Source organism: Macaca thibetana, chromosome 16 (assembly GCF_024542745.1).
Source record: "Macaca thibetana thibetana isolate TM-01 chromosome 16, ASM2454274v1, whole genome shotgun sequence".
In the NCBI taxonomy this organism is placed as follows: Eukaryota; Metazoa; Chordata; class Mammalia; order Primates; family Cercopithecidae; genus Macaca; species Macaca thibetana.
The window spans coordinates 28,234,253-28,248,673 of record NC_065593.1 but is presented as its reverse complement, the minus strand read 5'-3'; positions in this window follow the sequence as shown (position 1 = coordinate 28,248,673).

Below are 14,421 nucleotides of genomic sequence, written 5' to 3'. Positions count from 1 at the left end.
ATCCTACTGAATTTATTTTTAAGGTAGAGTCTACAGGATTTGTTGAAAGTTAGGATGTGGGGGCAAAGGAAAGACAGAAAACCAAAATGACTGCCAAGCCATTGAGTATATGCTAGTGCCATTTACTGAGATGAGAAGACTGAAGGGAGCGGTCAATTTTGGAAGGGGCTCAGAAGCACATGAACGTCACTCCCACATACTCCCCAGAGGCTTCACAGGAGGAAAAAATACCAACACACTTTTGCTCTTGGACTTGGGAATAAGGAGAACATTTTCTACTATCTCCATAAATCCAAGCAATCCCAAGGCCATTTTGTGGTGTAGCAGTGAAGAGAATGCACCTCGGAAGCAAGACTCTTCTGTATTAGTCAGGGTAAGGCTGGCTACTGTATCAAATACCTCGTGAAATCTCAATGACTTAGTCCAATTTAAGTTGATGTCTCTTTTATGCATCGTGCAACCAGCAGTGTGTGGGGAGGCTGGAGTAGAGGTGGGAACTCGGTTTCACGTGGTCATTCAGGGATCCATGCTGATGGACAGTGCCCTCCTCCACACATGGCTTCTTTTTTTATTTTTTAATTTCAGTTTTATCTTTCTTTGTTCTGTTTTTTAGAAGCATTCTAGAATAAGTCTGTAAGATTGCAACACCACACATGGCTTCTGAAGTCAGTCTAGGGATTAAGTTCTATTGGCAGGAGGGCACAGAGAGAGACGAGAAGGCACATTAGCTTCATAACCACTTCCACTAAGAAGTGACATTTTTATTCCCACCATATCCATTGCTAAGAACTGGTCAACATGGCCTCTTCTAATGCAGGTTTTGACCAGACAACCACTTCTCTACACAGCTTCAGTCTTTGCAAGGGAGGAAGAAACCTTGGTGGATGGCCATTCATCTCTGCCTCTGGCCTCACCCCAGCTCTGCCTTGAGTAAGTTGCTTAACTAGTCTGAGTCTTAGTTCCATCTCTGAAAAATGGGAACAATCCTAATACTTACCCACAGGATTTCTGTGCTGCTAAGGAAAGGAAAGGAAATGATACTCATAATGCACTTAGACTGGTCTGCCACTCTCAATGCATTTGAACCAGGAGTATTATTGTGATCCATTCCAACCTCCTCATTTTCCAGATAAGCCCACCTCACATCAATGTGCACTTCTTCCCTCAACTCTAAGCATTCATCTACAATCCGCAGAGAATGAGGCCAAATAATAGGAGCACTTTGAAAGGGATTTATACCTTAGAGGTGACCTCGGTATAGACCACTGACTTTGGAGCCACAGGACCTGAATTCTAGTCTGAGGTCTAACAGCAACATGTTAGGTCATTTGGCAATGTTTTAGGAATTCTCTGAGGCTCCCTTTCCTCCTTTATGGGATGATGGATAACAATAAACACTCGAACTTGCTGGGAGGATGAAGAGCAACATCATATGCAGAGGGCCTTGCAAACCCTACACACATGAATGTCTGTTTCCTTGCCAGGATCTAAAAACACTTTGAAGGCTGCATAGGACATGGCAAGATGAGACACATCACCACACAGACCAATCTCCCACAGATCTGCATCATTTTAAAAACGATCCGTTTGGCAATCAGCACACACTGCTGCTGCCTCGTGAGCAGAGGGTTCTCGTCGACAAGAAGTTGAAGCTGTTCATTTTCTAAGACTTCTGCCTCTCAGCTTGATTCTGCCTGTTCGAGGTTGTCCGGGGTCCCGAGCAATCAGAAATGATTTGTGTCAAAGAGCGCATTACAAGAATCATTTGTCACTTCTGGTTCGCGTTTGAATTTGAAGAATGATGCTGGGGAGTGATCTGAAGGCATGATGTGAAGTGTTGTTATGATGAGCAGCAAAACCGTTATGTTAACCTTCTTGTGAGCCGAGCTCTGGGGTTCAATTTTGACAGTGTGTAGCAAGGGCAGAAATTTCCAGCCCCCACAACGAGATGGACTGGGAAGTATTAAGAATACCTCCCCATGAGAATACCTTATGATTAAATGACAGTCTTCTCAAAAGAAAATTAGTATCATAGTGGCACAAAGCAGCCTGGAATGATTTTTGGGGAACAGCTGGTTTAGCCCTTCACCTTACAGAGAAACATTGAGGTGCACAGAGGGTTTGTGACCTTGTGGCCACAAAGTTAACTTTCCTGTTGATTAGATAGTGTCTTCATCTTGCAAAAGCTGACAAGCGGATTTAAGATATTGATGTCGGAATTTAGAACACCAAGTTCTAGGCGCAGCTTATTCTCCATCTGGCTATGACTTCCGCAAGACACTCCACTTCTTTGCATTTCCGTCTGTCTCCCTGAAAAAAGACTGAATCCCCAGGTCTGCTACAACCCTGAAATTTTATGATTCCGGGCAATCCATGGGGAAGAATTTTTATCCTTATTTGACAGGTAAGATAACTAAATTCTAGAAATCTGGAAAAGCTTCTCAGACAAGGCCTTTTATTTGAATCTTGTGACACGAGTAGATCTATTTTAATAGATAGAGAAGATGTCATGGCCCTGTAAGTCAAGAGAACAGGATGGCCAAAGGCAACAAAAGGGTAGGGCACTTTAAGAAAACTTCATGTACTTGATTATGGCTACATAATAGAATGTGAGAGACAGGACAGAGGAATAGCATACTGAAACACAGCTTTTCTTTCTTTCTTTTTCTTTCTTTCTTTCTTTGGCTCACTGCCACCTCTGCCTCCTGAGTTCAAGTAATTCTCCTACCTCAGGCTCCCAAGTAGCTGGGATTACAGGTATGTGGCACCACACCAGGGTAATTTTTGTATTTTTAGTAGAGACGGAGTTTCACTATGTTGGCCAGGCTGGTCTTGAACTCCTGACCTCAGGTGATCTGCCTGTCTCAGCCTCCCAAAGTGCTAGGATTACAGGCGTTAGCCACCACGCTCGGCCTGAAACACAGCTCAGAATCAGATCATGGAGAGCCTTGAATATCAAGTTCAAGGGCATAATATCTCTTAGCCAGTGGTTCCCAAATCATATGGCATATGGCAATCTTTGGACATATTTTTGGTTGTCACTACTAATAAGGATGTTGCTAAACATCCTACAACGCACAGGAGAGCCCCAGCCAACAAAGAGTTATCTAGCTCCAAATTGTCACTAGTCAAAAGGCTGAGAAATACTGCTCTAGGCAGAAAGAGGAGAGGTTCTCGGCAGAGTCCTATCGAGGCTATCTTGGGCTGGGCGAGAGGCAAGACCGGCGGCAGAAGGCTGCCACAATCATCTGGGGAAAAGATGATGCAGGTCTGAGCTGAGACAGGGTCAAGGGGACCAACGTCAGTAACATGGAAGAGATGGAAATGACAGATATGTGGTTTCCCCATCCATTGCACTAGCACCTTCTAGCTCCAAGCCATCTTTTCATAGCATCTTCTTTCTTTTCTTTGTTATTCACTTGCTCTGCTGTCCCAAGAGTCAGAGGGTGAGAGGAGATTCGGGACTGGATTTCACCTCCCAGATCTTCTAGTGGTGCATCACAGTAGCCTCACTTTTAATCACACCCGGTCCTGGAAGCAGAAGGAAGGTCAGGAGCTGACACATGCAGCACTTCCTGCAATTTTATTTTATAATTATTTGTGCCATTATTAGTTTAATAGTTTCTGGTACAAGATTGCAAGTTCTGTGAGCAGGGACCATGTGGATCATGTTCTTCACTGCGTTCCCACAGCCTGGCAAGGTGCATGATATGTAGGAGATGCTTAGGGAAATGGGTTTGATGAATGACCCTTGGCTTCATGGGTGAGGTTGGTTAGGCATCAGGCACTTGTTGAGGGCAAACCGTGGAGGTGCCAGATTAGTGGGCTCAGCCTCACTCCTCTGGCTGAAGAATAGGCTGGGTGTTGGTTCTGGCTGCTCTCACTGCATCCAGCCACAGACACAGACCCACCTCCCTAGAAGCAAGAAGAAAGTAGAGGACAGATGGCCAATAAAAAAGACCTGAAAGTGTCTAGTATGATCGCTCAACCCCTCCCATACACACTCCTCTTGGGCATCCCTTCCACTATAATACCTTTTCCCTTTCCATGTGGCCCCTGTCCTCACCTGGAAAACTGAGTGGGAGGCTAAGGGGAGAACAAAGAGCTGGGCACACAGTGTGATCATTTCTGCTCATGAGACAGTCAGGGAAAGGCTTCCCAACCTCAAGCACCTCACCATCAGAAACTTGAGACAGATTATTGGTACCCCCAGGTCATAGAAAAAGAAACTGGGAGTTGGGGATGTAGAGGATGGAGGAAACAAGGGCCTCTCTCCTTGGCAGTGGGATGAGCCCTAGGACGTCGTGACCCAGTGGGAGGTGTGTGGATGTATGTAGCCACAAGTGCAATGGAGAAGTCTTTAAACATTGGCTTCCCTGCAATTTGCAGAATTTTTAGCAGTGACTCCAGGAACACCAACCCCACAGCTCAAGGAATCAGGCCAACCTAATTCTAAGAGACCCGGGCAGCCATCTGGCCCTAAATCCCCAGATGGCAAGAGCAAGGGCCTCTGCAAGGTCAAACGTGTCTCAAGAAGCAGGGAGGACTGAGGTCCACATGTCTTGACTTTCCAGCACTCTTTTTGCCTGGGGCTTGGTCTGCTCAAGATGTCAGGTCAGCACAGGTGAAGGCAGCTCGGATTTGGTGTAACCCCACCCACTGCCCCCTGCCCAGTTTTATGTACCCCAAGACTATGGAAACAAAGCACCCTCCTTCTTGGTGGCACCTGGTACTGCCAGGAGTTCTATGACCTTGTCCTAAACCTTTCTGGAACATTTGACTTAAAGGACCAGGAGGCCATGCCTGTAAACTCTTTCTACTGATCGAGGCCTGATCGGAGAGTCTATGGTTCAAATCCTGTCAAGCTGTGTGATTTTGAGCTAAGTTAATTAATAAGTTAGTGAATTAAGTTAAAAATTAGTAATTAATTTTTAATAAATAAAAATAAGTTAAAGATTTTTTCTTTAACTTATTTAAGCCTCTGCTTATCTACTGGTAAAATGGGAAGACAGTAGCTAACTCAGAAAGTTCTTGTCTAGTTAAAAGAAATAAAATGGAACAATGTACAGAAAAGTACTTTATATACCTAACACAGAGCAGGGACTGGAAAACCTTTTGTTAAATGAGTGCATGCATAAACTAATAGAAATGATGGACTTTTATCAAAGCTACGAGAGGCAGTCTGCAACCCCTTGGTACCTGTGAGGTTGGTCCTGCATGACCTGGCAAAGCTGGGTCCCTAGGGAGGACTATGAGCTGTTTATTAGTATTTTAGGTTCCAACCTTCTCTCTCTTGAACCTGGCAGCAACACAGTCTTCTTGAAAAAAGTGCTTAGTGCAGGCCCAAGAGGCCTCATGCTCCCATCTTAGCCCCTGACCTGAGCAAAGGTGACCTGTACACTCACCTATGTTCATGCCAATTAAGTGATTTCATTAAAAGGGCTGGCACTGTCTGTGGGCAGCTCCAGGGTGACCCATGAATTAGGAGGGCATTGCTGCCATCTGCCAAGCCTTCCCCTTGCTTGCCATGGGGCGTAACAGCCAAAGGGGAATGACCTCTCTCTTTTTTTTTTTTTTTCCAGCCCTAGCATGCTAGGAATAAAGGAAGTCTAGAGACAATCTCAAAGTCGGTTTTATTTTTCTAGAAGCTCACAGTTTAATTAGGTCTACAAAGCATTTAGATTTTGTGTTGGTTGAAACTGACCCAACACACAGAATATTCCATGACATATTTTGTTACCTGCTCTCTACTCACAGACACTGGAAGGGGCCCCTTCCTCCTTCAGAGAGCCTCGTTCTTACCCAGGGGCCAAGAAACAGGACGTCTAAGGACTTGGAAGCCCCAGGCACATGATCCCCGGCCTCTCTGTTCTCCAACTAAGGAACGCTTTAAGGCCTTCACATTTATTTATGTATTTTCTGGACCTACTTTGTGCTAGGCCCAAGGAAGTGAGCTGAATAAGACCCAGCGGGGTCGAGAGACATAAAAATGGCTTATTGAAATTCAATACTCTAAGGGCTGGAGGAGATGGATGAGTAGCGAGCTGGAGGAGCACAAAGGCAGGAGTCCGGCTGTCTGCCTAAGGAATGCTTGAGGAAATAAGAATAGCCCACATTTATTAAGCACATAGTACAAGCAAGCACTCTATTAAATGTCTTACATGATGTATCTCATTTAATCCTCATGTGGAAGGGAAAGGAACCACATGTGTCTGTTGAGAAGTGACTGTTCTAAGCACTGTGTGTGTGAAATGCTTTGCAGAAATGATTCTGTATTCTTCTCTTGATAACTGTGGCATATACATATCATTAGTCCCATTTTACATACAGTGAAACTGAGTTTCAGGGAAATTGAATAATGTGCCTTAATGCTGGAGTCGAAATAAAACCCCAAACAATCTATTGTCTAAACTATTTCTTCTCAAACTTGGAGGTGAATGAGAATGAACTAAGGATCTTGCAGATTCTACTTGAGTAGTTCTGGGGTGGTGTCTGAGATTCTGCAGTTCTGACAAGCTTCCAGGTGATATTGATGCCGATGCCGCTGGCCCAGGGAGCACATGTGGAGAAGAAACGTGCTCTGTACCATCTTTGGTGGTTCTCAGCCCCAGGTGCACCACAGAGTCAGCCGGGGAGCTCTTAAAAAATACATCAGTGTTTGGTTCCTACCCTCTGGAGATTCTGATTGGATTGAAGTGGGGTGGGGCTTGGGCATCCCTGTATTTTAAAAGCTCCCCTACAGGCAGTCAGGGTTGAAAATAATTGCTATACTTTTAACTGTCACTTTAAAAGCGAATCTTAAACATGTAGTCCAAACCCAAGATGTCCCCAAAATTCACTCCCCCTGTGGCAGCCCCTAGCCAGTTGGATTCAGCCTTGGAAGCTGACTCATTTGGCCAAACTCTCTATTATTCTTTCCTCCTGAACTGTCCTGGAGTTTCCTGGCCACTCAGCTCTCTTACTGCCTCCAAGATTTTAATCCCATTGACTCGGAGCCTGCCTCTGTCCTGTTTTCCGCACCAGTCCCTGAGCAGCAGGCAGAAGAGACGTCCCCAGGGCTATCGATTCCCATGGAATTCACAAGGTGGCTATTTCTTTCTTAATTAAGACCTTCATGACGAGCAGCTGGTATTGGACCAATTAATCAGCTCTCTGAAGGCACAGGGGGAAAGCAGCAACAAATACGGTGATTCATACAATGGTTTCTCTAGCAAAAGGGCTGCAGCTTGGCTAGATGTGGATGGAAGGGAGGCCTGAACAGAGCAGCACGGCTAGCCTTGCCTTGTCTTTTGCTTTTTTTCTTCCCTTTTTGAGTTGGATGCGGGATGATATATTCTAAAGGCCACCTTTACCCAAGCATTATTCTCCCCGCCAGCCAGTCCCCCTCACCAGCCACCATTATCTGTCATCAGAGACAAGACAACAGAAGATAATAGAAGCTTCCAATTCACGCTGCTTCTTTCTTCCATTCTCTGGGGAAATTATGTCGAACATCTTTTTCATTGACTTATTTATTATAAGTGTAGGAAATGAATTGCTTACAGGTTCGTGGTGGGGCAGCGCAGATGCTATCAGGGTTGCTGGTGCTCTGGCTGGAGGGAGAGTTCCAGGGGTCTTGTGGGGTGTTAATTAAATGGACTGTCCTCCCTTTTTCCCCACAGGAAGCCCATGTGATGGTCCCAAGCTTTGTCTCGATTTAAAACAGAAGCAGTACTGCGAGTCCACTGGCTCCCTGCCTCTCCTATCCTATAGGATCACAGCCAGAAACCACACACACACACACACACATGCACACACACACACATGCTCACACACACACACACACACACACATACACAGGTCGGCCAGGCCCAGGTTTGAATCCTCCCTGCCATCTCCTACGGGGGTGTGGTAAGGACACTCACTAGCCCTGACACCTTCTCACCTTGGACACATTGCTTAATCGTTTGAGCTTCACTTCCTTTGGGGGTTACCAAGGCATTGGGTCAAATGAGCATCTGCAATACAGTAGGGCCTCCATGAAGCTCCACCTTCTTCCTCTTCTTCCTGCAGAAAATGTCAAAGCCAAAAGTGCCCTTGAAGATCATGTAATCCAGTCCTACCCTTTGTCCAATGGGAGTCAGAGGCCTGGATTGGGACAGTGATTTGCTCCAGGTCTCTCAGTGAGAAAGTGGCAGAACCAGGCTCCACGACCCCCTATCCAGTTCTTTCCCCTTCACCACAAAGCCTCTCTGTACCCTGATTAACAGATTGACTTCATTTTAGGCACATGTCCCTAAAACGAATGTGTAAATGCAACTCTGGTAAGCCCACAGATACCAGGCATGTGTCAAGAGATTCTCTTTAAAGGGATATTTCTGGTATTCCCTTTGTTCACGACGACTCTCTGTGTCACAGTCTGTTGTTTTTGATTCAGTTTTTCCAAGTATGATTTCCATTAAGTGGGACACACAACACCCCACTCCTGGTCGTTTTTCATTCACTGGAGCACTCTCCTCTGCCTCCCTGGCTCTATCTCTCAGCCCAGAGTTGATTAGGCTTCTAGCATGGCAACTACTCCAGAGTTGGTTTCTGGTAAGTCACTTGGTTTCAGCTACTTTTGAGAGTCCAATTTGGAACATAAAGGCTTTAGCTGTTCCTCGGTCCTTGAATGGGTTTAGGGCCCTGATTCTGGCTTTCCTTGAAGACTCAGGTAAGAAATTCTCTTTCCTTAGATCTGCCCACTGGACAGTGCACCCTACTGTCCATCACCTCCTCCCTGGCACACACATCTGTAGAAGGACAGTATCTCTCCTTTCCTCCTGCACCAGGCATCCACCTGCATTCTCTATTGTTAGATTGTAGAAGGAAGTAGGCACACAGGGCACCCAGCCCTCCTGTGCAGGTAGTGGGTGGGGGCTCTGACCAGAAACATCCTGAGCCAGCCCAGTATCACCCCTGAAACAGAAAATGACTAGTTGGGAAACAGAGATAATCTGTCTCAATGATGTGCAAGTTCAGCAAATTAAGGCCAAGCATGAGGAATCTGCCTGTGTTTTGATGAGGGAACAGATGCATTCGACCATGAGGAATTCTTACGAAAGCTTCCAGCATGGACATCAGATCTGACCTTTCCAGGAGACGCAGTCACAGAACTGTTTACAGTGGGTAATCTGGGGTTTTCTGGGGAGGGGAGGAAAAGTGGTGGGCAGCCCAGGTCTAGTTGATGGACTTTCCATCTCTCAGATGCTAGGCAAGCAGGGTCTCATAACCCGCCCAGAGTACCACCAAAGCCTACCCTTTTGCTGCCCTCATCAGGCCCTTACACAGCCAGGGCCAACCTGGCCCTGACAATGGACAATCCAGCACCCGTTCTCACTGAATGCCTACTCTGTGTTAGGCACAGGTTTGAGCTAGAATGTGTAAGAGAAACATGTGGAGAAAACGCCCCAAAGAAAAAGCAGAAGAGCCTGGATCTGTCAGACTCAGCTCCGGGAGACATGCTGGGAGATTGGGAGGTGGACTCCTGGGTAGCCAGCAAGAACAGTCCTCTTTCCAAAGCAATAGAGGAGAAGGAGTGGCTTGATCAGAGTGAGGGAGACATGACTAGTAAGAATTAACCCCATCAAGATCATCAGGGTGAATGACGTCCCCAGCACCTGACTGCTTGGGGTTTCATCCTCTGCTGCCATGCAAGAAGAAAGAAAAGCGTCTCAGAGATCTCACTTAATGGGAATTCTAAGCCAGGATGTTTCCCCCAGAAAAGGCTGGTTGGGTACCCTCCACTTTCAAATCTACTATTATTGCTGGATGTGTGCAGTCCCTGTCACATAAAGTAGGGACTTGGTTCCTGTCATCTTAGGGCTCACAGTTTACTTGGGGCTGAATTCCTCACACTTTCTGGTCACCATATTGTTCTAGGTGAAGCTCAGAGAATCAGAATCTTCAGGAAGAGACTAGAGATTTATATCTGTGAAGTGCAGGAAATTTTGACCTAGGACAAGAAGATACCCATGAGTGGAAAGATAACTTACAACCTAAAGCAGGACAGGACAAGCAGTAAGTGCTGTAATAGCTCAGAGTCAGAAGTGAACACTGATAACTAGTGGGGTCTGGGAAAGCTTCCTGGAGGAGGTGAGACTTGAGCTGGGTTCCAAAGGATGGATAGGAGTCATAAGCCACCATCAACCACCACCCATGTTGATACCTCAATTCAAGTTCAGTAAGAAAAGCAAAGCTGCTAAGATACAGAAATAATAAGGGATCTGTTACAGAGACTTGACCTTCTGTTATTGTGGGAGCTGGTCAGTCTGTCTAGGTAAGGCAGAGGTATTTGCATTTGATGTTGGATCTCCATGTCTGCAAGGCAGGAGGTAGGGAGGGGAAGATGGAGATAAAGTGAGGGATAACAACGATAAGCCAGAACCCATGAGCCCGAGCTGGAATTACATCAGGTTGGACTAAGACCCCTGTCAGTTTTGTTGCTCTGACCTTGATGGTGAGGATTTCCTGCAGAAGATAGGGTCCTTCATCACAGAACAAAGCTCACTCATCTGGCCAGGAGGCAGAGAAGCTGTACATATTTCCAAGAGGTGGTGGAGCAGTAGTCTCACACAAACAGCCAGCAGCTAAGTGACAAGGTATATGAGCTACAAAGTGGCTGCTTCACTCTGCCCTCCACAGCCCCCGTACGACTCTCTCATGTCCACCCTACTCAGAAAGACCTGGCAGGGGAGAATGCTAGGAAGTGTCACGCAGTCTAGCCACGTAGGCACACGACTCTGGCAGCATGCACTCCTGTTCCATGCACATGACTGAGGCCGACTATAGGACTCAGCGAGGGGAAGGCAGCCCAAGTAGAGGGAATGTCAAGAATAAGAGCACAGAGACAGGAATGACACAGGTCTCAGTGACGGGGGAACAGAAGAGACTGGGGTTCATATTGTTGGTATAATGAAGACAGCCTTTTAGGGGTCACAAGGACCTTTGGCTTTTCCTGTGCCCTGGAGTCCCCTTCCCAGGGGAGGTGCTGGGCTCCCTAGGCACTGTCTACACTCTCAGCTGGACTCACTTATGACTGAGTTAAATACATCTGGGAGGAATCCCAGTGCTATAGTGTGCACCTGTAGTCTCTACTACTTGGGAGGCTGAGGCAGGAGGATTACTTGAGACCAGGAGTTCAAGGCCAGTCTGGGCAACATGATACGCTGCCTCTAAATAAACAAACAAACAAATAAAAAACACTTGGGAGGCAGGTGAGAGGATGGAGGTGGAGGGACTCAAACTGGGGACCTCATTCTTCTGAGCTGCAGCATGGCCCAACTCAGCTAAGCTGCCATACGAAGCCAGCACCTCCCCACCATCGTTCTTGTTAGCTATATGCATACACCTAACAAGCTGTGACACCTCCTCCCAATGCACACCTCCTAATGAGTCTACACTTCACCCAGAACATACAGAAACAATACTGGTAAAAGATCACCTTTCTTGTTTTACATAAATTCTCATTTTCATGATACCTGTGTGGGGAGAACTCATGCTCTCATCTCCAATCAAACAGACCAAGCTCCCACTTCTAGTTCACAATTTGCTGGTTGTGCAATCTTGGGCAAGTCAGCCAATCTCTCTGAGCCTTCGTTTCCTCCTCTGTGAAATGGGAATAATAATACTTACCCCGACAATGTACTGGGAAGGCTAAAATGGGGATTGTATGTAGAGTGTCTCTATGTAAGGAACCCAACAACTGTGTATCAGCACATTCTGACTAGAGGGCAAAGATTTTGGAGGCAGGGATTAGCAAGAACTGGGAAGAATCTCAGAGGCTGAGCCCGGGGATGGTGAGAGAAACTCCTGAGCATTGGCCCAGGGGCATACCGAGTTGCTCCGGAAAGTGAAAGATATCTGCTCAAAGCTGAGAGGAGCTGGAGAAGGTTGAGGCTGACCCCTGAGTGTATGACTGACAGGGACAAGAAGGCCCAGGGGTCATCCGAAGAGTTGATTTAGAGAGAGAAGGATCAGATCAATTTCCTGAGGCTATTCTATGGATGAGAACTGCATGGAGACAGTGCTTACATCACGAGAGCGGGAACTTACCCTCCATCCCAGCTGTTCTGAGACTGCAGCCCAGTGAAGGGTGAGCTTCCCCTCCCTGGAGCTACATCAGCCGTGAGTAGATGACTGGTTGGCAGAGTGAGCACAGAGACAGAGCACAGAACTGGGTGTCTTCGAGATTATTTATAACAACGGGAAAGTGTCATTCTCTGAGTCAGTGTTCACATGGGAAGGGAAACCTGCCAGAGGCCAAGCCCTGTGCTAGGAGCCATGAATACATCATGCTACTTAAACCTCTAAGCAACCCTCTGCAGAAGGTTTTATGATTCTGGCCGGGCATGGTGGTTCACGCCTGTAATCCCAGCACTTTGGGAGTTCAGGTGGGTGGATCACTTGAGGCCAGGAGTTAGAGACCAGGCTGGCCAACATGGTGAAACCCCATCTCTACTACAAATACAAAACAACTAGCTGGATGTGGTGGTAGGTAACTGTAATTCCAGCTACTTGGGAGGCTGAGGCACGAGAGTTGCTTAAATCCGGGAATAGGAGGTTGCAGTGAGTCCAGATGGTGTCACGGCACTCCAGCCTGGGCAACAGAGTGAGACTCCGTCTCAAAAAATACATAAATAAAAAATAAAGAAGGCTTTATGATCCTCGTTTTAGAAATCAAGAAACAAAGTTTCAGAGAGGTCGAGTACTTTCCCAAGATGACAAAGACAGTGAGTCTAGTGCTGGAATTTGACCTCAGAGCTGGGGTCCTTCATCACAAGAAAAAAGAGAAGGATCTTTTCCTTAAGAGAAAAGAGAAGAATCTGCAAAAAGAAGATTGAGGCCCAGCTTGGAAGATGGGTGTCCTGACACTTCTTGTCACCCATTTGCTGAGTAGATCACTTTCCCTCTCTGCGACCTGGCTTGACAGTGCGCTGATCTCGCTTGGGCTTGCGGTGGGTGGGGTAGGGGGAGCTAGGGGTTGCCCTGGCCTTTGTTCTGAGCAGCCCCAGGACTGCATGGTGCAGAGTGGGGGAGGCAGTTTTCAGGGATACTCCAACGCCGCACGGCTTCGGTGTCTGTGTCTGCACTGGCGGTGGCGCTCTCGTGTGTCCGTTCTTGTGGGAATTCACTGCACTGCAAATAAAAGTAACACCTGGATTTTCGAAACACTTGGATTTTCAAAGTTATAATCCGGGGCGGACAAGAATTCTTATTCCACAGATGAGAAAACTGAAAATCTCAATGAAAGAAACTGATCGTCACTAAGTCCTATGAGGGACGCTTTACCGCGTCCTCTCACTTAACACCCAAGGCAATTCTGGGAGATGGGAATTCTTGTTCCTATTACACAGATGAGGAAACAGAGGGTCAGAGAAGTTTAGTGAGTTGCTCAAAGTCAAAGAACTGGAAAGGGGCAGGATTCCAACTGTGGTCAGAAATACTGCCAAGACGCTGCCCCTACTAAGACACCTCAGGGCCCCCCACGGGTGGGCCTCAGCCCACAGCAGGAGCCGGTGGGCCTTCAGGTCACTCCTGCAGGGTAAGACTTGGTTTCTCAGAGGAGTCCTAACGCTCTGCAAGTGTAGGCCTTCAGGAACGGGGGAAATAATTCATTGATCCTTTAAGATTCGATATCATATTAGCAGGAGCTAGAATGGGGAGTAAAACTAGGCCGCATAAAACTTAGAAACTAGGCCTCATAAAAAAAGAACTTAAAAAATTAACACCAGGTGGCTCTGGATAGGGTCCCACCCTGCCTCAAGAAGGTCCCACCCTGATAGGGTCCCACCCTGCCAATTCCGGGAAACAACCTCATGGGGTCCCACCCTGCCAATTCCGGGGGTCCCACCCTGCCTCGAAGTTCCCGGAATCAACAACTCCAAGAAAAAACCTCATAAGGTCCTGCTCTAACCAATTAGAACAAGACACCTTGCTCAGGCCATAGACAGACCCAATTACCACGCGCCTAAAGCTTTGTTTGAATTTCGCGCCCTAAGCTGTGTTTGAACTTGTGTTTGCCTGTATAAACAGCCTGTAACAAGCAGTCAGGGTCCCAGGGCCAACTTAGGGCTTAGGACCCTAGCGCGCTAGTAATAAATAACTCTCTGCTGTGAATCTCGTGTCGGTGATCCTTCGCGGCGACCCCTGCCCAGGAAGGAATCGACAGTTCGGTTCCAACAGGAGCAGGTAGAACTAGAGGTTTGGGGGGCTGGCAGGGAGCCCAAGAGGGGGTCCTGAGCAGAGGGCACAAGGCCACCTGGCAGGGACAGCAATGACAGGAAGGAGTGGGGGGACTGGGAGAGAGGTGCCATGGGTCAGAATTTTGCCATCCCTGACCCTTCCTGAAAGGATGTTCCTCTAGGCAGCCCCGGAGCCCACCCAGCCAGCTGGCTTCGCTCA